At 49.4% G+C, this 25,427-nt stretch overlaps 1 protein-coding gene across 19 annotated transcripts in view; it reads right to left on the bottom strand.

Moving 5' to 3' along the window:
• ATXN2 (ataxin 2) overlaps positions 1-25,427 on the bottom strand; it is a 1,876,777-nt gene that overhangs the window by 99,335 nt on the left and 1,752,015 nt on the right. The window lies entirely within an intron of this gene.

Here is a 25,427-nt window from a genome sequence, read left to right as displayed (position 1 = left end):
CTCTGCATCAAAAGGTAGAAAGGGCTTAACCCCGACTCCCTAAGTCAGGCGTGCCTATAAAGAAAGGATGCTAGTATTTATCCCTCTAGCAGCTGCAGATGCCTTATCAAGTGCACAATGTTTATTAGATCTACTAATTGTTTGGCCCTCTGCAACCAGCTCACATCCCCTTTTGCAGAGAGCCTCAGTAAGATGCTTTATGAGCTCCTCCATCTAATCCCAGTAGTACACAATAAACCTGGTGAGGTGGTCCAACGAGTTGGCAATTTGCCAATGTGTGGCTACCCCCAAATGCCACTGTCCTACCTGCTGCAGGGGATATTTTTGTATTCTTTATCAGTGAAAGGGGTATCCCCTCTAGCCTGTGCAGATGACCTCTTAAGGACTGTGTGCAATGCCTATGAATCTGAGACTTTTTCCCACAACTATAAACCAGATCTTCTGGGGCAGGATTATGCTTCTTTTAGATCCGGGGGGGGGGGGGGTGTGTTCATAACTCCGACCTGAACAGGGTCTTTAAAGGAGTTACTGGGGATTTTAAAATGCCCTTCAGCATGGGAAGAGAACTACGGGACTACTCTATTTTGGGCAACTAGTCCTTGTCCTCCACAGTATGTGGTGCAACCTCGTTTTTTTGAGTAACCAGCTTTATTACTGTATGTTATGCAGTAGTATCATCCAGTGGGGATGCTTTAGCAGGATATGGCTCAAGATGTTGGTCGACTACATAATCATCTCAAGGATCATCCCTAAAAGTTTCCTCATATAGGTCCTGTGGATAATAAGGACTGCCTGAATCAGAGTGCCTGTCCTGAGTGTCAGGTGGTGGAGAGTATGGAGGCGTAGGAGGAGGTGGTGGTGTGGATGGTAATGAGGGAATGAATGTATGGCTAGTAGCACGTCGAAATCTTTTAGGGCTTGATGATGTAAAAGGAGACCGAGTTTGCTTCTCAAAGGCGAAGGGCCGACTTTTTAGAATGGGGAGTCCTGCAGCCGGTATTCTGGTGAGTATTCTGCCAGTGTCTATGTGAATAGTTTCTTTACCTTTTCGTCCAGTCAGTCAGCCAGTCTTTCATACATGAACAAAGCTGAGGTGTCAGACTTCGACATTGGGTGTTGGCTCTTTGACATTGACTTCGGCTCAGTGTGGTGTTTGTCAACAGCTTGGGGCCGAGGTGGCGGTGGCTTTGGTGCTTAGTGAGGCTTTTCTGTGCCAGGGTGTTGAACAGAGAGCAGCATGAGGATTGGCAGGTTTAGTCCAACGTTGTGCCAAACATTGGCATCAGGGATGTGTAGGCTGGAAGGTTTAAGCCTTTTCTGGCTCAGCTCTGAGCTCAATGCCAAATCCCATGAGAGCTATGCTCTGCCTCAGCTATTGGCCACTTAACACTGACCTTGAGATGCAGCCGATGTGTATTGTGTGACTCTGGTCATTGGGCCCCAAATCAGCTCCTGCTATGGTGCTGGCTTGAGGAATTAGACATTGTCCTCCATGTTGGTTGCCTCCGAGAAGCGGGCCTCGGATTCTTCTTGCACTTGGCCACCCTCTTCTTTCCTGGCGCCGGGGAAGTCTTCAACCCCGAAAATGTTAAGTGTTGTCAATATAACTCTTCGTGCTGCATCTTGTAATGCATCCACCTTCTATCCATCCTGAGTGAGTGTCTTTTTAACAGGAAAGGCGAGGTCTGTGTCGGAACAAAATTCTCTGTGCTCTGGAGCGGGGCAGAGGTTGCAGACCTTGTGGAGGTGGGCCCAAGTATACTTTGCATTGCACCTAGGACAGAAATGAAATGGAGTGCGCTCAATAACATGGTCCAAGGTGCGTTCTCAAGGAAAACCTCAACCGACCCCAAAGGGAAATAGCGAAACGTGGTCATAGTACAGTAAAGTAAAATATGTCTGACCTCAAAGGTCAATTCTGAAAAGGTTTTCAAAGCAATATCTTTATTGTTACTTGAGTGAAAGAGGGAGCCGAAGAACCCAAAATGGAAGAGGAAAAATGTAAATATATATATATATATATATATATATATATATATATATATACACTGACAAAGGACTTTAAGTCTGAAACGCGTCTGTTTGTCTTGTCAGAGAAGCCGTAATAAATCTTTGTGAAACATACCCCCGCGAGTGCGTTATCGTTTCTGGAGCAAGGGACGATTGGAGCTGATATATATATATATATATATATATATGATATTTTCACTTCAGATCCAAGCCCTATGGTGGAAGAAAACAATCTGAGGTGGAGTCTCTGTGGTGATGCATTTGCGACTAATGGAAGAGCCCAGCAGGTCTTGTGATTCAAACTTCTTAGAAGAAAAACAAGTTGCAAACATCTGGGCCCGATACAAGATGGCAGGAGTATGCAGAGCATGTGTATTTACAATTACACATGCTACAGACTACACGATTTCTGATTACTGAGCAGGGGTTTACCTGGGTTCAGTGGTCATTAACGAAGAGCTCAGAAGGGATCTGATGGACAGGCATTTGGTGGGACAGAAAATACTGGGCAGAAACCACTTAGAAATGTCCATTGCAACCACTGTGCTTCCCTTTCTATTACAAAACCAACACTCCAAACTGATACAGGACACTTTCCCCCTTTCTCCATCCAGACATCACAACATTCAGTCAATACTTGATTGCTTTGATGCCTCAGTAAGGGATAGAAAAGAGCTACATTAATGCTGTAATATAATACAATCAAATATTCTTAATGCACAAGTTACTTACCTTTGGTAACAATATATCTGTAAGAAACATTAGTTAGTGTTAGATTCCTTACCTTAGAATATCCCCAAGCGTCACACTAGATCCGGGAAGTTTTCGTCAGCAGTATCCCTGCGAGTCGGTAGGCGTCGTCTGCGGCTTCGCGTCCGTCGTCGTGATCGCCGGGATGACGTCGCTGGAGTACTTAGACACCGCCCTAACGTGCTGACATCAGTTCTGTACATAGCTTTACGCACCAAGGAACGCAGAGCCAACCAACACTGGTGCCATGAAACTAGGGCCCTGAAAGGGATGTCCTTAACCCTAGAAACTGGTTCGCAGAACGGGGAGGATTGGTGGGGCGGTAAGGAATCTAACACTCACTAATGTTTCTTACAGATATATCGTTACCAAAGGTAAGTAACTTGTGCATCTGCAAGAAACACAATAGTGTTAGATTCCTTACCTTAGAATAGATACCCCAGCAATACCGACCCCGGTGGTGCGTCTGCGAACCAAAATCACACAAGAAAGTCCTGGAGAACAGAACGGCCAAAGAAGCAGTCTTTCCGTACTTGACTGTCGAGGCAGTAATGCTTGGCAAACGTGTTCAGCAGGGCACACGTAGCTGCCTGACAAATGTCCTGCAAAGGGACTCTCCGTCCCAAGGCAGTAGTAGCCGCCGTGGCCCGAGTGGAATGGGCGAGCAGCCCCTCAGGAGGATACTTTTTAGCCAAGGAATAACAGATATCAAAACGACCTACCGAGAGATGGTCTGTTTGTGCACTGCTCGTCCCTTCTTAGCGCCCACGTAGCCAACAAAAAGTTGGTCCTCCACCCGGAACTGTTGTGTGCGGTTTAGGTAAAAGGAAAGCACATGTTTTGGGTCCAGACGGTGGAGCCGCTCTTCCTCTTTTGAAGAAGGTGGAGGCAGAAAGAGGGTGGGCAAGGTAATGGTCTGGCCGATGTGAAAGGCAGAGACCACCTTGAGTAGAAAAGAAGGACGAGTCCTCAGAACAACTTTGTCCGGGTGGACAGAGAGGAAAGGAGGCTTCGAAGAAAGAGCCTGGAGCTCCCTCACTCTTCTGGCAGAGGTGATGGCAACCAGGAAAGCAGTCTTGAGAGTCAGAAGACGAAGAGGACAGTTATGAAGTGGCTCAAAGGGAGCACACATCAGATAGGTCAACACCAGATTCAAGTCCCACTGAGGCATTACAAAGGGAACAGGAGGAAACATGTGAGTAATGCCTTTCAAGAATCTATTTACAACAGGGGACTTGAAAAGAGAAGGCTAATCAGGAAGCCTTAAGAAGGCTGACACAGCTGAAAGATATCCCTTGATGGAGCCCAGAGCAGAGCCCTGCTGGGCCAGGGAAAAAAGAAAGAGGAGAACCTCAAGAAAAGGAGCGGAAAGGGGATCCACAGCCTTTGCCGTGCACCATGCAACACATTTCTTCCACCTGCAGGCGTATACCGATTTTTGTGGAGGGACGCCTGGCTGCCAGAATGACATCAAAGACTTCAGGAGGCAAGTCAAATGGCATCAACTGTCGCCGCTCAATCTCCACGTAATGTAGGTGGAGGCTGGACAGTTTCGGGTGGGGGACAGTCCCCTGCTGCTGGACAGAAGGTCCTCCTGAAGAGGCAGTCGAATCGGGGGATCGATTGATAGACTGAGTAGCTCGGGATACCAGTACCTTCGTGCCCAATCCGGAGCCACAAGGATGACTTCGGCCCGGTCGCGCCTGATCTTCTTCAGCACTCTGGGCAGAAGTGGTATAGGCGGACAGGCGTATAACAGACCGCAACTCCACTCGCAACGAAAAGCGTCTCCGAGCGAGTGCCGCCTTGGAAATTCCAACGCGCAGAACTGATGACATTGCGCGTTCTCTTCGGTGGCGAATAGATCTAACCAAGGCTCTTCCTACTGCTGAAAGAGACCTTGCGCCACGTCAGAGTTCAGACGCCACTCGTGATCCATAATGCACAGACGGCTGAGTTTGTCCGCTCTGGCGTTCAGAGAACCTGCAGGTGTTGAACCACCAGGGTGATGCCCTGATGTTCCAGCCATGTCCAGAAGCGCAGAGCCTCCTGACAAAGGGTCCACCCAGCCCTGTTTGTTGCAGTACCACATGGCGGTGGTGTTGTCCGTGAACACCTGCACTACACTTCCCCGGACAGAGGGAAGGAATGCCTTCAGTGCAAGTCGGATCACTCGCAGCTCCAGAAGGTTGATATGGAGCCGAGACTCCGCCAGAGACCAAAGGCTTCTGATCTCCACCTCTCCCATGTGGCCCCCCATCCCAGGAAGGACGCATCCGTAACCACCATGTGCTCTAGTTGGGGTAGGGAGAGGGATCTGCCACTGACCCTCATTGCGGTCCGTGAGCCACCACTGCAACTGTCTTGCAGTGCGCTCCGAGATCAGGACGCGGTCGGACAGGTTGCCCTGATGTGCCCACTGGAACTTCAGGTCCCACTGCAGAGCCCGCATCCGCCACCTGGCGTGATGTACCAGCAGGATGCAGGATGCAGGAGGCCATCATACCTAGCAGCCGTAGGGCCATCCTGATCGAAACTCGGGATAAAGGCTGAAAGATCGGAATCAGAGCCTGAATATCCCGACCCCGCTGCTCGGGAGGATAAACCCGAAACTGTGCCGAGTCCAGAACCGCTCCAATGAAGAGGAGCTTCTGGGAGGGACTCAGATGTGACTTTGGCACGTCGATGGAGAACCCCAGCGAATGCAGGAGGTCGGCCGCAGTCTGGAGATGGGAGAAGACTGTCTGGGGCGAGCCCGCCTTCAACAACCAGTCATCGAGATAGGGGAAGACTGGAATCCCTAATCTGCGCAGATGAGCTGCGACCACCGCCATCACTTTCGTGAACACCCGAGGGGCACTGGTGAGGCCGAAGGCGAGCACGGTAAATTGAAAGTGCTTGTGGCCTACCGTGAACCGGCAGGTCGGGAATGTGGAAATAAGCGTACTGCAAGTCCAACGCTACCATCCAGTCTCCAGGGCCTAGGGCAGCCAGAACCTGAGCTAACGTCAGCATCTTTAACTTCTCCTTCCGGAGGAAGCCGTTGACGCTTCAGAGGTCCAAGATAGGGTGCAGGCCCCCTTTTCTCTCTTGGGAACCAGAAAGTAGTGAGAGTAACAACGCCGCCCTACTTCTGGCCAAGAGGTCCGTAACTTCCTCCTGCAGAAGTTGTAAGTGATCCCCCGACATGCGGTGGCATGGCTGGAGGGGTCGCCTCGAAGGGGAGGGAGTAGCCCCTTTGGACGATTTGCAGCACCCACCTGTCCTAATTGAAGGCACGCCAGTGGAGCAGGTGATGGCGAACCCTGCCTTCCACTGGCGTGGAATGGGCCTGAAAGCTTAGACTAGGAAGGCTTTGAGGCAGATGATGCGGGAGCGGATGTGGACTGACCGGCTCTCTGTCCCCCTGCTCTGCCACGACGGAATGCACGTCCGCGACCGCGTTGAGGCTGGTTCTGCGGCTGGACGAATGTGCGGGGGTGCACCTGCCTTGGCCGCGAAAGGGGCGAAAAGCAGAAGGTTGCTGGCGCTGGGCCTATAGGCCCAAGGACTTGGCCGTAGCCCAGGAGTCCTTAAAGCACTCCAGTGCACTATCTGCCTTGTCGCCAAAGAGGCGACGGACATCAAAAGGCATGTCCATGAGAGTGTTCTGGACATCCCCCGAAAAGTTTGTGAACCTCAGCCAATCGCCATCGTCGTTGCAATCTCTCTGCCCAGTGAGTCCATAGTGTCAAGTCCACTTCAGGTCCCACTGCAGAGTCCGCATTTGTGCCATCTGGCATGATCCACCAGCAGGATAGAGGCTGAAACATCAGTATCATAGCCGAATATCCCGGACTCGCTGCTCTGGAGGATAAGCCCGAAACTGTGCTGTATCCAGAACTGTTCGGATGAAAAGGAGCTTCTGAGAGGGAATCAGGTGCGACATCGGCATGCTTATAGTGAACCTCAGCAAATGCAGGAGGTCCGCCATAGTCTGGATGAGGGAAACGACAACCTGGGGCAAGCTCGCCTTCAACAGCCAGTCGTCAAGATAGGGGAAGACTGGTACCCCTGGTTCTGTGCAGATGAGCTGTGACCAACGCCGTCACTTTCGTGAACACCCAGGGGCACTGGAAAGGCTAAAGGGGAGCCGGTAAATTGAAAATGCTTGTGGCCTACCGTGAACCGTAGGTAACGCCTGTGGGCTGGAAGGACCGGGATGTGGAAATAAGCATCCTGCAAGTCCAATGCTATCATCCAGTCTCCGAGATTGAGGGCAGAGGACCTGAGTCAACGTGAGCATTTTCAACTTCTACTTCCAGAGGAAGCAGTTAAGCGCCCTGAGGTCTAAGATAGGAAGCAGGCCTTTGTCCTTCTTGGGTACCAGAAAGTAGTGGGAATAGCAATCACGACCTACTTCTGGCACAGGTATGCGTTCAATAACTCACTTGGCCAAGCGAGTCGTAACTCTCTGGCGGAGAAGGGCCAAGTAATCTTCCGACATGCGATGGAATGCTAGTGGCATGGAATAAGGGGTAGTCTCGAAGGAGAGGGAGTAGCCCCTTCGGACTATCTGCAAAACCCACCTTTCTGACGTGATGCATTGCCAGTGGGGGAGGTGATGGCAAATTCTTCCACACACTGGCCTCTGGTGGCCCTGAAACGTCAGATTAGGAAGGTTTGGAGGCTGCTGCAGGGGGGATGGGTGGACTGGCATGCCCGCTGGCCCAGTAGACCCGCGTCACTGGGTCCCACATCCAAAGCCACGCATAGACCCTGTAGCCTACGTGGACCAGTGGTTCGATTGGGTGGAACATGGTGGGGCACCCCTTCCGTAGCCACGAAAGGGGCAAAAGGCAGACTGCGTGGGGTGAGAGGTTGCAGCGAGACCCAAGGATCTGGCCGTAGCCCTAGAATCCTTGAAGCGTTTGAGCGCTGAATCTGCCTTATCACCAAACAGGCGTCAGCCATGTAAGGGCATGCTCAAACAGGTGGATTGAACATCCCCCGAAAAACCAGATGTCCTCAACCAGGCGTAGCATCTCAGTGCTATCGAGCTGGCGGTATCAAGCATAAACCTAATGGTGAACTTAGTTGCATCTCGACCCTCAGCAACTGTGTGGGTGAGCATGGTCCGGGCCTCCTACGGGCACTGTGGCAGCCATTGTGCAACAGTATCTCACACCGTATGTGTAGAACGGCCCAAGAGGCATGCAGTGTTCACCAACTGCAGCCCTAAGCTGGCGGAAGAAAACATCTTCTTCCCAAGATGGTCTAGCTTCTTGGATTTCCTATCTGGGGGAGCAGTAGGGAAAGCACCTTTAGAGGGGGTACGGTGTTGGAAGAGGAAGAGGAAAAGTGGGTCGCCTGGGGTCAGGCCGTGGCGTTGAGCAATCATCCTGTCCACAGGAGCCCCTGTGCTGAGCTTGGACCAAGTGCCCAGAAGGATGTCTGTAAGGGCTTTATTAAAAGGCTAAACAAGACAGAGCCACCCAATAATCCCGTGAGGACTGGGTATGATTAATAACAAAATTACAAATTGTCCCCGTAGGAGTTATTTCAATAGTTTTCATCAATACTCAATTAGTCACAATAGTGATCTATCATTCATATGAAAGCAAGGAAGATACAGTCTTTTACTGTTATTTATTTATACAAGTTATTTTCTTTATCAAAAATATATAACATGGCAACAAAAATACTACACAATGTATAGATTTGGTTTTTTGTAGTATTCAACACCTTTTGTAATTTACATGGAAAATCAAACTACCATGTGGAGAGGAATTTATCTCAACATTTTACATTCATTGTAACATCACAAAAAATGGTACAAATGAAAACAAAGCTGTGTCACGCGTCGACGTTTCGGTCCCTCGTCGGTTAAAGAAAATCCATAGGACCATCATCAGGACAAGTTGCGCATATACATCAAAAACCTCCAGCCGGAGGTCTTAAGGCCCGAACGGACAATATTGTCCAAAAATAGACTGCTGCAGTCAATCCGTCCAATTATTTCGTAAAAGATATACTTATTTATCCAGAGTTAATCAGGAGGGTATCAATCACTTGGAAAGAGAAAAGTACAGCGTTCTTCTTCCTCTCGACACACTGGGACCAGTTAAAAGGCAGCAGGGCCTTCCAAGAGGCCGCTGCCTGATGAAGCACCTCGGTCAGGAGGTTAGTCCTGACTGCCACCATAGGAAGCTCGAGGCCCAGGGCCTCAGCCGCTCTACGCAATACCACTGCATAAGAAGCTCCCTCCTCCGTAGCCATGGTGGGATCGGGGGGGGGGGGGGGTGGCGTGATTTGGGGGGAAGGGGGAGGGGGGCAGAGCATGCCAAGGTCTAAGGAGGTGTCCAAACCACTGACATCACCCTACATCCCACTGACCATTCCCAGTCATCCTCCCCCTCCTCTGGCTGCCACTCAGGGAACACCACGGATGAACAGCGGTACAAAAGTACCCTCTGGCGTCGGTACTGACGTCAGTCTGGCACCGGGTCCAAGTCGGGGGTGAGGCTGGGGTTGATGCTGGTTGGGGGCGCGGACACTGGAATCAGCGCCGGGGAAGGTACCGTGAAGTCTACCAGCGCTGATCTGGATCCAGGCCTGGATCCTCGCCAGCATCGAATGCCTAGGGCACCCAAAGACGCACCTGCAGAGTCAGGCTGCCCAAGCGCTCTGTAGAACGCTTGAGAGGACAATCTGGCTCCGGGAAAGGGAGCGAAGAGCGGAGCCATACCAGAAGAGGGCTCCGAAGAAGGAGCTGGAGAGCAACGATGCTCCGGGTCGTGCGTCACGTCGGCTGACAGACGGGGAGAAGGCTAACAGTGACGATACTTCTTCGCCTTCTTCTTGTACTTCGACTTCCCCGATGAGTGCGAAGACTTTTTAGACGGGTGGACTGCTGAGTCTCCAACAGCTTTCAGGACCACTCTGGCAAAGGCTTTGGATTCATGGCCCGGCAGTCGGAGCACGACTTTGGGTCATGATCGCGCTCCAGGCATCAGAGGCACATGAGGTGCGAATCAGTGACTGACATCAGCTTGTGACAGGAGTCACAAGGCTTGAAGCCGGTCCGATTATCGGACATCCCTCGTGCACCAAGAGTCAAAGACTCAAAAAATGACTGGGGCGGAAAAATAAAGAACTGACGTCAGCATGCAGGGGCGGCGTCTAAGTGGACACTGCAACATCATCCCGGCGACCACGATGCCAACGATAGACTGAGTCGACTGACGCCACCTACCGACACTCAAGGGTACTGCTACGAAAAAATTCTCCGGATCCAGTCTGACGCCTGGGGGTAATTCTACAGTTAAGGAATCTATAACTACAGTCTCTTTCAGATTCAGGCATTGCATATTAGACACATTGTATGACAACAGTCACAGGCAGATCAGTCTGAAACATCTGATGCTGCACTTATGACCCGATTTGAGACCTCATGCCCTCCTACAGGGATCTTGAAAACATTGTCTTCCCTTGACATATTTTTTTGTGAATCTTTGCAAAGGTGCCTGTAGAAACCGGTCAGATCGATCTAATAAGTCAGTTGCACTTGCATTTCATGCTAGTAGCACCTGTGCCACAAATCTTCCTTCCCATTGAATCCACAAGCTTACTCTACTAGTCAGAAGAAACTGTGCATGATGGTGAGATGCCCTGAGGCAGAAATTATCACTGAATCAGGAGGATCATCCGATCTCAAAAAAGAGAGGATCTTGATGCTGTGCCCAATATCTTTATATTTTTTCTATCAGTCTGGAATTTGCAGACTTCACAGAAGCTGGAGTTCGAAATAGGTGCATGGCTAATTCCAAAAGAACTTGAACGAAGGGCCATAAACATCTTCATGAACCCCTGTGGTCAAGTGTTGCGAAGATCGCTGACAGAGGTGGAAAGGGTCAGGATAGGGATGTTTAATTTGGTAGCTCCTCTTAGTAATACAAAAAGTACAATTGATGGACAGAATGCAGAACAATATCATACATTCACCCCAGTACAGATTTCTGGGCCTAAATCCATTGTTTTTTTGCTCACTATACCATTCCAGTTTGGAACCAGCCTTATGCAAATCATTCTTGACCCTGCGCCCAATGGGAACCACAAACCAGTCCCAGGATGCTTCTTTCCGGTCCAGGGAGGACCTGGCTAGGCAGTTCGGTCTGGACTGTTCCCATGAGGCACAGGATCAAGATTGATTTGCATATGGCTAGGTCTAAACTGGGGTGGCAGGGTGAGCAAAGAACAATGGATTTAACCCAGATCTCTTGACTGGGGGTGAATGTATGATTTATTCAGCATTCCGTCCATCATTTGTTTGCGTAGCACCTCTTAGTAATACCTCATTAAAGGTACTCATGTAATTTGTTGGTGACACTCTGGCTTTTAGAGAATCTGGAAGTGCTGAGAGTAATTCTCTGATGGAAGAATGCTCCATAGTGCATAATGAGGAATAATATCGTCACCTAGAGGTCCTGCATTAAGATATGTTTCACAATGTCATCTGTGGTTTCTAGAAGGCACTTTACATTGTTTTGGTGATCTAGATTGTGTCAGGGATCTTAATCTTCTTGGAGATCTTGAGCTACAGCATCCCCTTTCTCACAGTCACTTTAGGCAAAGACCTAGATGGAATATCTTAGTCGCTATGGTGAACAAGGAGTAGCCGGTCGTGTGGGTGAAAAGTGTGGCGATGCAGGCCTGGGCAATACAGTGGGGGGAAAACGGACTACCGGCGTCATATCCCTTGTGGGTGTTCTTGGGTACTCTGGATCAGAAAAGTGTGGTACTATCTTTAAAGGCAATGAAACCAAGCTGTGAATGTCTCAGATGAGGAGACGCAGATGATGGCGGTCTCAAAATCAAATGAGAAGGTTTCTTAGGTGTTGACGGAGGTGGTATTGATGTTGATGCGCTCAACATCAACGGAGGTCTTGACATCAAATTACTGTGTCTTCTTGCTGTTGACAGCAGAGCACCATAGTTTGAATGCAAACGTGGCCAACATTACCTGTTCTTCATGTCGATGGGAACATAACTTTTTATGTGATTTTCTGTGCTCTCGAGTTCTACCTCTTGGGTAGTCCTTAGAGCGATGAAGAAGGTGGATTACTCTTTCCTTGCATCTTTTGACATCCCATTCTTGAATTCTGAAATCTCTATTGTAGACCAAGCAGTCTGATCCTCTAAATATGGACAGTGTTTTTCTGGACATTTTTGTTTTTTTACAATGTCTGTAGTCTTCTGGGTGGTGCTCTTCAGGAAGACATATGATGCAGCGTTCATGAATGTGAGCTCATTCTTAGGCTGCAAAGCCTATTGTATATGTATGTGTATGTATACACACACACACCCACACACCCACATGTTTTGGTTTCTTATAAGAGCTTTAGCCCATATAAATATATAGATATTTTACAAAGTGCTTCGGGATCCCACTGAATTGTCTCACCCACACACGGGACTCTGGAGTACTTTACAATATACATATTTATATATGCACAAGCTCTTGTAAGAGACAAAAAAGTGTGTGGGTGAAGCAATTCAGTGTTTAAAATTATTGATGAGGATCCCCTGGAAGAGAAGTAATATTCTTTGACTAGGGTGGCCTAGGAGGTGACCTTGTATAACGAAGAACTGGTCATAAGGCACAAAGAGTGAAAACAGATCATCACAGCTGAGGGAGTTTAAAAGATTAGGGAATAAATGCTGCTCACAAGAAGTCTTGCTAAAAACCTTTGGAATTAAACATGGGTAGGTATCCAGTTATTTTTGAGAAGCAAGCAGACTGCAGATTGCTAATGCAATCCAGGCATGGAATCCCAACCAGAAAATCAGTTTTCCAAGGATACACGTTAAGGTCACACTTAGTCAACAGAGCAGATAGATGGTTTATGCATGAGATAGGGGACAATAAGGTGAGAAGGCATTCTGATGGCTGGGGAAAACAATTAACATAAGTATCAAATTACGTTAAAGGGCTATATTAAAAGCTGAAAGGGATTTCCCTGGCATGTTCCAGTAGGGGTAAATAAACACCAAGGAGATTCTCAAAGAAAGACACATTTGTTCATGGTGCATGCAATGGGATTTACCTCTATGTGCAAAGCTTGGTGATAAAAAGTCATCCACTTTCTCCATTACTGTGTGTGGAATGGTCTAGATAACTAAAAGCTAGCTCTTTAGGAACTATGTATTTCCAGCACGGAAATTGTGGAGCCAACAGGAGAAATCTCCCATCATCATCATCAATGAGGGGAAGAACAGCCTCTGCCCAACACCCTTTCAGCCACTCCTGGTGGAGAGTTATGAACTTGGAGATCAATATCTGTCAGGGCCAGGTTATAGTTTCCAAGATTAGTTAACCTCCTGGAGTTGGCCTTGGATTTTTACAAGACCACTAGAAACAGAGTCCGAAGGAGGTGCACAGGAACATTCCCCAACCACTCCCCTGACCATCTCTCAGAAGAGGGTGTTCTACCTTTCAAATTAAAACAAATGGCAAACAATATTGTGTCAGTCAATTCTAGATCTTGAAGGTGCTTATGAGTCCTGTCAGACTCTGCTCCTACTCATATGGGTGCAGCTTTGGGTTAGGAACCCCTGCAATGTGAGACACAAGGAAGATGTTGGCCTGGGAGATGGTCACTCCCAGAGTATTTTGAAAATTTCACAATGAATCAGCGTTTCAAAATTGGACACAGCCACTTTCGTGAGTGGGTGTCCTTCCCAGACAATCTGATCTGTACGCATGGCAGTGGACCTACAACAGCCACATGAAAGTGGACACGGATGCCAGCATTTTGGACAACACCTATGGAGCTACCTTCAGGTCAAAAAGTAGTATCCATGTATTGAAAATGCTGATCCCCTGTATGGTAAACCGGAGGCACTGCTTGTGTCAAGTCCCACATTAATGTGAAAATGAGCATCTTGCGAATCCACTAAGCACTATGCTTAACTTCTACCAGTAGCATTGCCAAATCTACCATTTCAAACATTTATAAGAGAATCAAATGAAGAATTGGTCAGGGACCACCCACAGTTATTGTCAGAAGATATATGTAGGAGAGTAGGGTCTGCAATCCTATGATCACCCAGATTTTTGCTTTTTGCTGCACTGGTTTACGACTTTCCCTGGCTGTGGGCCTGCTAATCAGACCCACAGCCTAGCTGTTCTCTCTATCCAAATTGTACTCAGGTACTGAATTGGCACTGGGCCCTCTCCAAGTCCCTGTACCCAGGGCTGAGGTGCACCCAGAAGTCTCCCAGGGGCTGAAGCATGTATTGTGCCACCCCTGGATTGACTAACTAAAACTGACACAACTGGCTGCACGACAGCTGGGGCAAGGTGGTGTACTCACCCTTTGCTTTAGATATAGTATACCTATATCTAACCCTAAAATGGACACACAGATCTCCTATCAGTCACTCCTATGGCAGGCCTTAACAATCCTGAAGGCAGAGTGCTTGGAATCGTGTGAGATGGTGCTCTGGCATGAGCTGAGCCTGTCTGCGGCTTTCGGGACCCATCCCTTAGCCGTTTCCATGATATCGCATACCATATACTCTTAAGTGCATTATAATCCTCGCGGTTAAATGCCAACTCTGGTATCGCTTTATCAAAACATGTCGAGTAAGGTGTCATACGAATTGGAATACTAACCCCTCGCCAATTCTGGCGACGGGGTTAGCATTCCACCCTTCTAGAGGGACACGACATGCATGTAACCTATAACCCGGTTAAAAGTCAGACAGAGCCTTAGCATCCACAAAATGGATGCTGCCACCGAGACACAAGTCTGCCCTCCTGCTGCTGGGAGTCCTCCCAGAGCAGGAGATAAGGACAAAGGGTTTCCTGCCAGGGGCGGTGCCAGCACCGTCCCAGACAGGGTTTTGTGTATTGTAGGTAGGCAGGGCTTTAGAGGAAGGTGACTGCACGTGGCACCCCGGTGCTCACTGTGCATAGGCTGGCTGGAACCAGTTCCAGGGTCACTCCAGACCCTGTGCTGGGGAAAAGCCCGCCAAGGAAGTGGGTGTAACCACCCCCCTCCTAGTCCCACCCATAGGGCAGGACTTAGTCGCGTGCCAGCCCCTTTTTACAGGATAAAGGTAGAGACTGGCCCCCTTCCAAATCAGATCATCTTTGAATCCTGAAACTACTTTCCACGAAAGGAACTCAAGACTTCTTACTAAGATTTCTCCCTTGTGACTAAGGAGTAGTCACCCTGCATCCGCAGGCACCATCTACAGAACACTGCGGTCTGCTGCAAGTCCTTCCTCCGGAATCCGACTGCCCAGCTCGACGAGAACCGGCTTCCCTGGCACCTCTGACCTCTACCTACATCATCAGTCACGCTGAGATTCGTGGGTGTGACGAGACCTCGAGGGACCGGCCATCTTCAAGACTGCACGACTTCTGAACAACAAGCCCGCCGAGTGAATTCCTGGTGAGTGCTTTGGGGTCCGAGAAGCCCCCACCCTGAGCAGATCCAGCACCGAAGAGCAGCCCCCCAGCATCTCCACGATCTGCGTGGGGCCCTTCTGCTTTTTACTGCTCACCGCGTTGTTTGGCTACTAGCCCGCTGGCTTGTGGCCTTCCTGACGACGCCCGACGACATTTCTGCTGCTGGTCTGGTTGCTCCAGACTGGCCCTTGCTTCCCTCCATCGGAGAAGTACCCTGGACCCTCCTGGTCCGCCCAAGACGCCATTTTAGGTCCACCGCGTGGGCCTTGCATTTGCCAAGACTTGTTGCCCAATCCTGGGTCCAGCGACGTCGACAGCAAGAACCTTCGTGGGACAGCTCGCACCTCCATCCTGGTCGCCGACAACGCCTCCTGGTCCGAGAGACTGCAGAGCCCAGCAGCGCCCACTCACCTGACTGCGGTGACTTCGCCCGGTGCCATCCTGGTGCCCACTTAATCACTGGCTAGTGATTCAAGAACTTGGTCCCCTCTGCTTTCAGGTTTTCTTCTTCCTTGATCCAGGCTTGGATCCATCGAACTTTTCTTCACTGGTCGCCTGCCAGCAACTTCTTCCTTCCAGGCTCCTGGTCCGGCAACGAGATCCCCGACGTCTTTTCAGACCTATGCAGCTGCAGCCCCTGGGCTAGGTAACTTCGGCACTTCGGTGTCCCAGCATAGCCTCACTATCCAAGGGTCAGGATCCACTGTCGTTTTCTTCCTACCAGGTCGGGTTCGCCCGTGAACACTAACTTTGTGAATTCTAGCTTCCATAGACTTTGTCCCGCATCCCGCGTGAGAGTGCACACTCTGCACCCGAGTCCCCTGGGCCTCCTAGTAGTAATCTAACGATTCCCTAGTCCAGTCCTAGCGATTCCAAAGCCTATTAGAACTGTTACTTACCTGCTAGTAATTCGCATTCCACTTTTAGAGTATATGGTTTTTCGTGCCCCTCGGGCATTTGTGTATAACGAGCTAACTTAAGTATTTTCGTAAGAGTTTTGTTGTGTGCTTAGCTCCCTGTCTCATAAAGAGCCAGGGTAGTCTTGTTATAAATAAATACACTGTTTATTTTCATAACAACTTGTGTGGTGTCCTTTCACTGGGTGTTCAAGGGGTAATGTGATGGTAAAACAGCTGGCTTAACACGCCCTCTAGAGTCTTAGCCTTAGACTGCTCGTATCCATGCTACTAGGATAGCTGGTCTATAAGGTTGACTTACAACCAATCATCAATAAGGGTTGTTTGGACTGATATATAGTGATCACTAGAATAGTGAGCACTGCACATCAGGCCAACTTCTCACATTGGTGAGCAGCGGTTGGGATTTGAGCTTGCTGTTGTTTTACCACACATGCCCTAAGAATATCTTGTGAAAGATCACATAAGTACTAAAGGTACATATAACTTAGCTTAGAATACTCTGAGTTCTACTGAACCAGCTGTTGTAGCTCCTAGGGCCTAGCACCCCCTAAACTACAACTCTAGCAAGGGATCAGTAGGCAAACATATAGTGTAGGTAAGTGCACCACTTACACCTCACTAGAAAAGCATGTCGACTCAGGGGGACTCTACTGAGACTCCCCTGGTCAGTGTTGACCCTCCACAGGTCACTTCAAGATATGCAGCTCTCAGTTTCCAGGAGATGAGACAAATCTGTGTCTCCAGGAAACTGAAGCAGGGGTCTAACCCCACCACTCCCTTTCTGATAGGTCTCTTAGAGACATATGATGCCAGAAAGCTTTCTCAGTTACATGAGAACATGCCAGCCTTAGAGGGAACCTCTGGGGATCCAGACCTCCCCAACACTGATTCAGCAGTTGAGGAGGGGGATCAGGAGGAACTCTCTGGGGATGAGGTAGACAAAGGTCTTGAGGTAGTCAGAAGGCTAACTAGGACCAACTTAGACTTACTTGGGCTAGGATCTGGGGGACCCCCAGTACTAACCCGAAGTGGGCCTAACCTTGGAGTTAGGAGAGATAGATCTCTTTCTAGGGACTCCAATAGATCTCTGCACTCTAATGCCTCTTCTCAGGGGAGAAGGAATCCTCCACAGAGGAGATTCACTTCCCCTCAGAGAAGGGAGCATGAAGCTAGGATGAGACAAGCTGAACTGAGGATTGAAAGGGAAGAACTTGCCCTGGCCAAAGAGAAGCTTGCCTTTGCTAGAGAGCAGCAGATAAGTGGGTTAGCACCCACTGGTGGCAGCAATCTCCCAAGAGATAGAGAGAAGGGTTTAGATACTAAACACCTGACTAAAATAGTGCCCCCCTTTAAGCAAGGGGATGATATCCAGAAATGGATGGCTGCTCTGGAGAGGGCCTGCACTGTGCAGGGCATTCCCCAGAGTCAGTGGGCAGCTATACTGTGGCTCTCCTTTGATGGTAAAGGTAGAGATAAGCTCCTCACTACAAGAGTGGAGGATGCTAACAATTACCAGGTCCTGAAGAATACACTGGTTGATGGGTTTGGTTTAACCACTGAGCAGTACAGGTTGCTGTTCAGAGACACCCAGAAAACTCAGTCTCAGGACTGGTCTGATTTTGTGGATTGTGCCACTAAGGCTTTGGAGGGCTGGTTGCTGGGTAGCAAGGTTACAGATTACACAGGATTGTATAATCTAATGATGAGAGAACAAATTTTGAACAATTGTCAGAACCAGTTGCTGCACCAGCACCTTGTTGATTCAGATCTGACCTCTCCCCAAGAATTGGGAAAGAAGGCAGACAAATGGGTCAGGACAAGGATCAAGCAGAACCAGAACCAGAACCAGGGTGGTCAGAAGAAAGCAGACCAGAAGGGTAATGTTAAGAATGAGCAAAATGACCAGAAGTCTTCACCAGGTCCCCAACAAACCAAAGAGGGTGGGGGTCAGGCTTCCCAGAAGAAGAAGACTCAAGAAGGCCAGTCAAAAAGGTGGTGCCAGTACTGCAAAAGTAAATCTCACTGGTTTAGTGAGTGCACCAAAAGAGGAGGACAAACTCCTGCCACTACAGCTCCTAAAGCAACTGCACCCCCTAGTACAGTCAGTAGTGGTAGTGTACCTCCCAAGGCATTAGTTGGGTTAACCTTGGGTACTGAGGGGTCTGACAACTTAGTTGGCACACTCACTCAGGCTGTCCTTGTCTGTACAGGGGATATGGATATGTCCCCTGAAATAAGTCCCAATACTTTGGGCAAATACAGGCAGACACCTTTGATAAATGGCAAAATGGCTCAGGCCTATAGGGACACTTGTGCCAGTGTCACCATGGTGACACCTAACTTTGTGGACCCTGGACAGATCATGCCAGGTACTGATTTCCTGGTGACCAATGCCAGCAATGTCACTACTAGTCATAGTGTGGCAATTGTGGCTTTCTCCTGGGGTGGAGTGAAGGGACAAAAGAAAGTTGTAGTCAGTTCAGACCTCCCAGTTGATTGTTTGTTGGGCAATGATTTGGAGTCATCACAATGGTCAGAAGTGGAGCAGAGGACTCACATGGAGATGTTAGGCTTGCCAGCACATGTGCTTGCTGTGACTAGGTCACAGGCCAGAAGATGCCCCACTGAACAGGTGCTGGATCCTGAAATGATGGACCAGACACCTTCCAAGAAGAAGAGCAGTAAGGGTAAGGCTTTGCCTTCCCCCTTGCCCCAGGTTGAGGATCAAGTCTCTGAGGAGGCTGATCTAGAAGAGTTGAGGGAAACTGAGCCTAAAGAGCTTGAACTTGATCAAGTTGAGTTTCTGGGCTCAGGGGGACCCTCCAGAGCAGACCTGGGGAAGGAACAGTTGAGCTGCCCTTCCCTTGAACCCCTCAGACAGCAGGCTGCTGCTGAGGCTGCAGGGAATGCCACAGGTGCCCACAGGGTATACTGGGAAGATGGACTCCTGTACTCTGAGTCAAGAGACCCCAAGCCTGGTGCAACCAGGAGGCTGGTCATCCCCTTGTCTCTGAGAGGTTTCCTTCTCACCTTGGCCCATGAGATTCCCCTTGCAGGTCATTTAGGTCAGACAAAGACTTGGGACAGGCTTGTCTCACACTTTCACTGGCCCCATATGAATGAGAATACCAAGGAGTTTTGTCGCTCATGTGTCACTTGCCAAGCCAGTGGTAAGTCAGGTGGCACAACAAAGGCCCCCCTCATACCACTACCTGTGGTGGGGGTTCCCTTTGAAAGAGTGGGGATTGACATTGTTGGTCCAATGGAACCCCAGACAGCATCAGGACACAAGTTTATACTGGTGGTGGTGGACCATGCCACCAGGTATCCTGAGGCTATTCCCCTTAGGACCACTACAGCCCCTGTAGTGGCAAGAGCCCTAGTTGGAGTGTTCTCCAGAGTGGGTTTCCCTAAGGAGGTCGTTTCTGACAGAGGTACAAACTTCATGTCAGGATATCTGACTGCCATGTGGAAAGAGTGTGGTGTGAACTACAAGTTCACCACACCCTATCATCCACAATGCAATGGGCTTGTTGAGAGATTCAACAGGACCCTGAAAGGGATGATTCATGGACTACCTGAACCTCTTAGGAGAAGATGGGATGTCCTGATCCCCTGCCTCTTGTTTGCTTACAGAGAGGTCCCACAGAAGGGGGTTGGCTACAGCCCTTTTGAGCTTCTGTATGGGCATCCTGTAAGAGGACCCCTGTGTTTGGTGAAGGAAGGATGGGAGAGACCTCTCAAAAAGCCTGCAACCAACATAGTGGACTATGTACTTGGTCTCCGCTCCAGGATGGCTGAGTATATGGAAAAGGCATCTAAAAACCTTGAGGCCAGCCAGGAACTTCAAAAAGCTTGGCATGACCAAAAGGCTGTACTGACTGTGTACCAGCCAGGACAGAAGGTGTGGGTGCTGGAGCCAGTGGCCCCAGCAGCTCTGAAAGACAAATGGTCTGGGCCCCACACCATCATTGAGCAAAAGGGAGAGGTTACCTACTTGGTGGACCTTGGAACTCCCAGGAGCCCTCTCAGAGTGCTCCATGTTAACAGGCTCAAGGCATATGTTGACAGGAAGGACATGAGCTTGCTCATGGCCACAGATGAGGGACAGGAGGAAGAGAGTGACCCTCTCCCAGACCTGCTCACTCAGAATCCTGATGATGGGTCAGTTGATGGTGTTGTCTTTTGTGGCAGCCTCACTGAACATCAGCAACAGGATTGCAGGCAAGTTCTGCAATCCTTCAGACATATGTTCTCTCTGACACCCAGCCAAACTGATTGGTGTACCCATGAGGTTGACACTGGAGACAGTCTGCCTGTCAAGAGTAAAATCTACAGACAGCCTGATCATGTTAGAGACTGCATCAAAACTGAAGTGCAGAAAATGTTGGAACTGGGAGTCATTGAGCCCTCAGATAGCCCTTGGGCTAGCCCAGTAGTTCTAGTGCCAAAGCCTCACACCCAGGGTGGTAAGAGAGAGATGAGGTTTTGCGTAGACTACAGAGGCCTCAATGCAGTCACTAAGACTGATGCCCACCCAATACCAAGAGCAGATGAGCTTATAGATAGATTGGCTTCTGCCAACTTCTTAAGCACATTTGATTTGACAGCTGGGTATTGGCAAATCAGGTTAGCTGAGGAAGCCAAACCCAAGACAGCATTTTCTACCCCTGGAGGGCATTATCAATTTGTGGTAATGCCCTTTGGACTGAAAAATGCACCTGCCACCTTCCAAAGGTTGGTGAATCAAGTCCTCACTGGGCTGGATGACTTCTGTGCAGCATATCTGGACGATATTGCTGTCTTTAGCTCCACCTGGGAGGATCACCTGGTCCACCTGAGGAAAGTGTTAGAGGCCCTGCAAAAGGCAGGCCTCACTATCAAGGCCACAAAGTGCCAGATAGGGCAGACACAGGTTGTATACCTGGGCCACCTTGTAGGTGGAGGCCAGGTTCAGCCACTGGAGAGTAAGATACAGGCCATCAGGGACTGGACTCCTCCAATCACCCAGACTCAGGTTCGAGCTTTCTTGGGCCTGACTGGGTACTATAGGAAGTTTGTCAGAAATTATGGGTCCATAGTGACCCCCCTTAATGACCTGACAAGCAAGAAGATGCCAAAGAAAGTTCAGTGGACAGCAAGCTGTCAGAAAGCATTCAATGACCTAAAGCAGGCCATGTGCACAGCACCTATCCTCAAGAGTCCAGATTACTCCAAGCCATTCATTGTCCAAACAGATGCTTCTGAGTTGGGTGTGGGGGCTGTTCTGTCTCAACTGAATTTTGATGGTAATGATCAGCCTATTGCTTTCATTAGTAGGAGGTTGACACCCAGAGAGAAACATTGGTCAGCTATTGAGAGGGAGGCCTTTGCTGTGGTCTGGGCCCTGAAGAAGCTGAGGGCCTACTTGTTTGGCACTCACTTCACCATTCAGACAGACCATAAGCCCCTCTTGTGGCTAAATCAGATGAAGGGTGAAAACCCCAAACTGCTTAGGTGGTCCATTTCCCTACAGGGGATGGATTTTACAGTGGAGCATAGACCTGGGACTGATCACAGCAATGCTGATGGGCTCTCCAGGTATTTCCACTTAGAGCAAGAAGACTCACCTGGTCAAGGTTAGTTTATTGTCCCAAAGTTTGGGGGGGGGGTCATGTAGGAGAGTAGGGTCTGCAATCCTATGATCACCCAGATTTTTGCTTTTTGCTGCACTGGTTTACGACTTTCCCTGGCTGTGGGCCTGCTAATCAGACCCACAGCCTAGCTGTTCTCTCTATCCAAATTGTACTCAGGTACTGAATTGGCACTGGGCCCTCTCCAAGTCCCTGTACCCAGGGCTGAGGTGCACCCAGAAGTCTCCCAGGGGCTGAAGCATGTATTGTGCCACCCCTGGATTGACTAACTAAAACTGACACAACTGGCTGCACGACAGCTGGGGCAAGGTGGTGTACTCACCCTTTGCTTTAGATATAGTATACCTATATCTAACCCTAAAATGGACACACAGATCTCCTATCAGTCACTCCTATGGCAGGCCTTAACAATCCTGAAGGCAGAGTGCTTGGAATCGTGTGAGATGGTGCTCTGGCATGAGCTGAGCCTGTCTGCGGCTTTCGGGACCCATCCCTTAGCCGTTTCCATGATATCGCATACCATATACTCTTAAGTGCATTATAATCCTCGCGGTTAAATGCCAACTCTGGTATCGCTTTATCAAAACATGTCGAGTAAGGTGTCATACGAATTGGAATACTAACCCCTCGCCAATTCTGGCGACGGGGTTAGCATTCCACCCTTCTAGAGGGACACGACATGCATGTAACCTATAACCCGGTTAAAAGTCAGACAGAGCCTTAGCATCCACAAAATGGATGCTGCCACCGAGACACAAGTCTGCCCTCCTGCTGCTGGGAGTCCTCCCAGAGCAGGAGATAAGGACAAAGGGTTTCCTGCCAGGGGCGGTGCCAGCACCGTCCCAGACAGGGTTTTGTGTATTGTAGGTAGGCAGGGCTTTAGAGGAAGGTGACTGCACAAGGCACCCCGGTGCTCACTGTGCATAGGCTGGCTGGAACCAGTTCCAGGGTCACTCCAGACCCTGTGCTGGGGAAAAGCCCGCCAAGGAAGTGGGTGTAACCACCCCCCTCCTAGTCCCACCCATAGGGCAGGACTTAGTCGCGTGCCAGCCCCTTTTTACAGGATAAAGGTAGAGACTGGCCCCCTTCCAAATCAGATCATCTTTGAATCCTGAAACTACTTTCCACGAAAGGAACTCAAGACTTCTTCCTAAGATTTCTCCCTTGTGACTAAGGAGTAGTCACCCTGCATCCGCAGGCACCATCTACAGAACACTGCGGTCTGCTGCAAGTCCTTCCTCCGGAATCCGACTGCCCAGCTCGACGAGAACCGGCTTCCCTGGCACCTCTGACCTCTACCTACATCATCAGTCACGCTGAGATTCGTGGGTGTGACGAGACCTCGAGGGACCGGCCATCTTCAAGACTGCACGACTTCTGAACAACAAGCCCGCCGAGTGAATTCCTGGTGAGTGCTTTGGGGTCCGAGAAGCCCCCACCCTGAGCAGCTCCAGCACCGAAGAGCAGCCCCCCAGCATCTCCACGATCTGCGTGGGGCCCTTCTGCTTTTTACTGCTCACCGCGTTGTTTGGCTACTAGCCCGCTGGCTTGTGGCCTTCCTGACGACGCCCGACGACATTTCTGCTGCTGGTCTGGTTGCTCCAGACTGGCCCTTGCTTCCCTCCATCGGAGAAGTACCCTGGACCCTCCTGGTCCGCCCAAGACGCCATTTTAGGTCCACCGCGTGGGCCTTGCATTTGCCAAGACTTGTTGCCCAATCCTGGGTCCAGCGACTTCGACAGCAAGAACCTTCGTGGGACAGCTCGCACCTCCATCCTGGTCGCCGACAACGCCTCCTGGTCCGAGAGACTGCAGAGCCCAGTAGCGCCCACTCACCTGACTGCGGTGACTTCGCCCGGTGCCATCCTGGTGCCCACTTAATCACTGGCTAGTGATTCAAGAACTTGGTCCCCTCTGCTTTCAGGTTTTCTTCTTCCTTGATCCAGGCTTGGATCCATCGAACTTTTCTTCACTGGTCGCCTGCCAGCAACTTCTTCCTTCCAGGCTCCTGGTCCGGCAACGAGATCCCCGACGTCTTTTCAGACCTATGCAGCTGCAGCCCCTGGGCTAGGTAACTTCGGTGTCCCAGCATAGCCTCACTATCCAAGGGTCAGGATCCACTGTCGTTTTCTTCCTACCAGGTCGGGTTCGCCCGTGAACACTAACTTTGTGAATTCTAGCTTCCATAGACTTTGTCCCGCATCCCGCGTGAGAGTGCACACTCTGCACCCAAGTCCCCTGGGCCTCCTAGTAGTAATCTAACGATTCCCTAGTCCAGTCCTAGCGATTCCAAAGCCTATTAGAACTGTTACTTACCTGCTAGTAATTCGCATTCCACTTTTAGAGTATATGGTTTTTCGTGCCCCTCGGGCATTTGTGTATAACGTGCTAACTTAAGTATTTTCGTAAGAGTTTTGTTGTGTGCTTAGCTCCCTGTCTCATAAAGAGCCAGGGTAGTCTTGTTATAAATAAATACACTGTTTATTTTCATAACAACTTGTGTGGTGTCCTTTCACTGGGTGTTCAAGGGGTAATGTGATGGTAAAACAGCTGGCTTAACACGCCCTCTAGAGTCTTAGCCTTAGACTGCTCGTATCCATGCTACTAGGATAGCTGGTCTATAAGGTTGACTTACAACCAATCATCAATAAGGGTTGTTTGGACTGATATATAGTGATCACTAGAATAGTGAGCACTGCACATCAGGCCAACTTCTCACAATATAGCTGACAGAAACAATGCCCCCTTTTGAAGTAAGGGACAGGTGAAGCAGGCGATCTATGAATGAAGTATCAACAGCCATAGCCTCTTACTACTTGCACTTCTTGGCAAATGGCGAGTAGGATGGTCCAGAAAGCTAGGGGAACTCAACCTCTTACTGTTTCTTGTGGGGAGTCCGTACATTTAACAGGTGGTTGATTAATCACCAATGCTTACCTGCACCATGCAAAAATTGGACTTCACCTCTAGAAAAGAAGAGGGTTCTAAAGCAAGGACAAGCTGATGTTTATCTGTTCAACTTTTTTGTGAACAGTAGCCAAAGTTCTCACAGTCAATGTAGTATGGGGTGACATCACCTGTAGCAATACAACTAGGAAGGGAGGAGTGCCTAACTGTTCAGTGCAGCGAGTTGTGTCACCAGCAAAGAGTGCAGCAGCAGGACAAAGACACTTTACCCTGATTAGAGGTGGACTCATCCAGACAGTGTAAATGTGTTACCAGTGCAGATTAAGGTTCAGGCATTGAGGGGAGTTCAATTCCTTGGAGAGGGACTTCACTGTCCTGGACCCTATTGAATGGATCAAATCATGGGAAAATGGTCATGTGACTATGTTTACTCTCTTCTTGGGGGTTACCAACATCTACTGAATTTATTTGTGGTAGATTTTCACAAGGGAATGGTAGGGTCCCTTGATGAGCCGGTGACAAGCAACCTCACTGAATGATGGTGAACTGGCACCAGGATAGGATTAAAAAATGCGATACATTACTTTTTCTAGTCTGCATAAAATCAAAGATCTTTTGAGGGATTGGGCCACTGTTGTTTAGTGACAGTCTGTTAAAGATGACTTTGCGATGGCAACAGTGAGGGACCAGGCGTTATCCTGATTATTTTTTTTATCCAGAAAAGATGCTATTTGTGCTGGGGCAGCTGCA

This window comes from Lissotriton helveticus, chromosome 11, assembly GCF_964261635.1.
Source record: "Lissotriton helveticus chromosome 11, aLisHel1.1, whole genome shotgun sequence".
Taxonomy (NCBI): domain Eukaryota; kingdom Metazoa; phylum Chordata; class Amphibia; order Caudata; family Salamandridae; genus Lissotriton; species Lissotriton helveticus.
The sequence above is the reverse complement of the archived record's forward strand: the minus strand, read 5'-3'. Positions and strand labels throughout refer to the sequence as shown.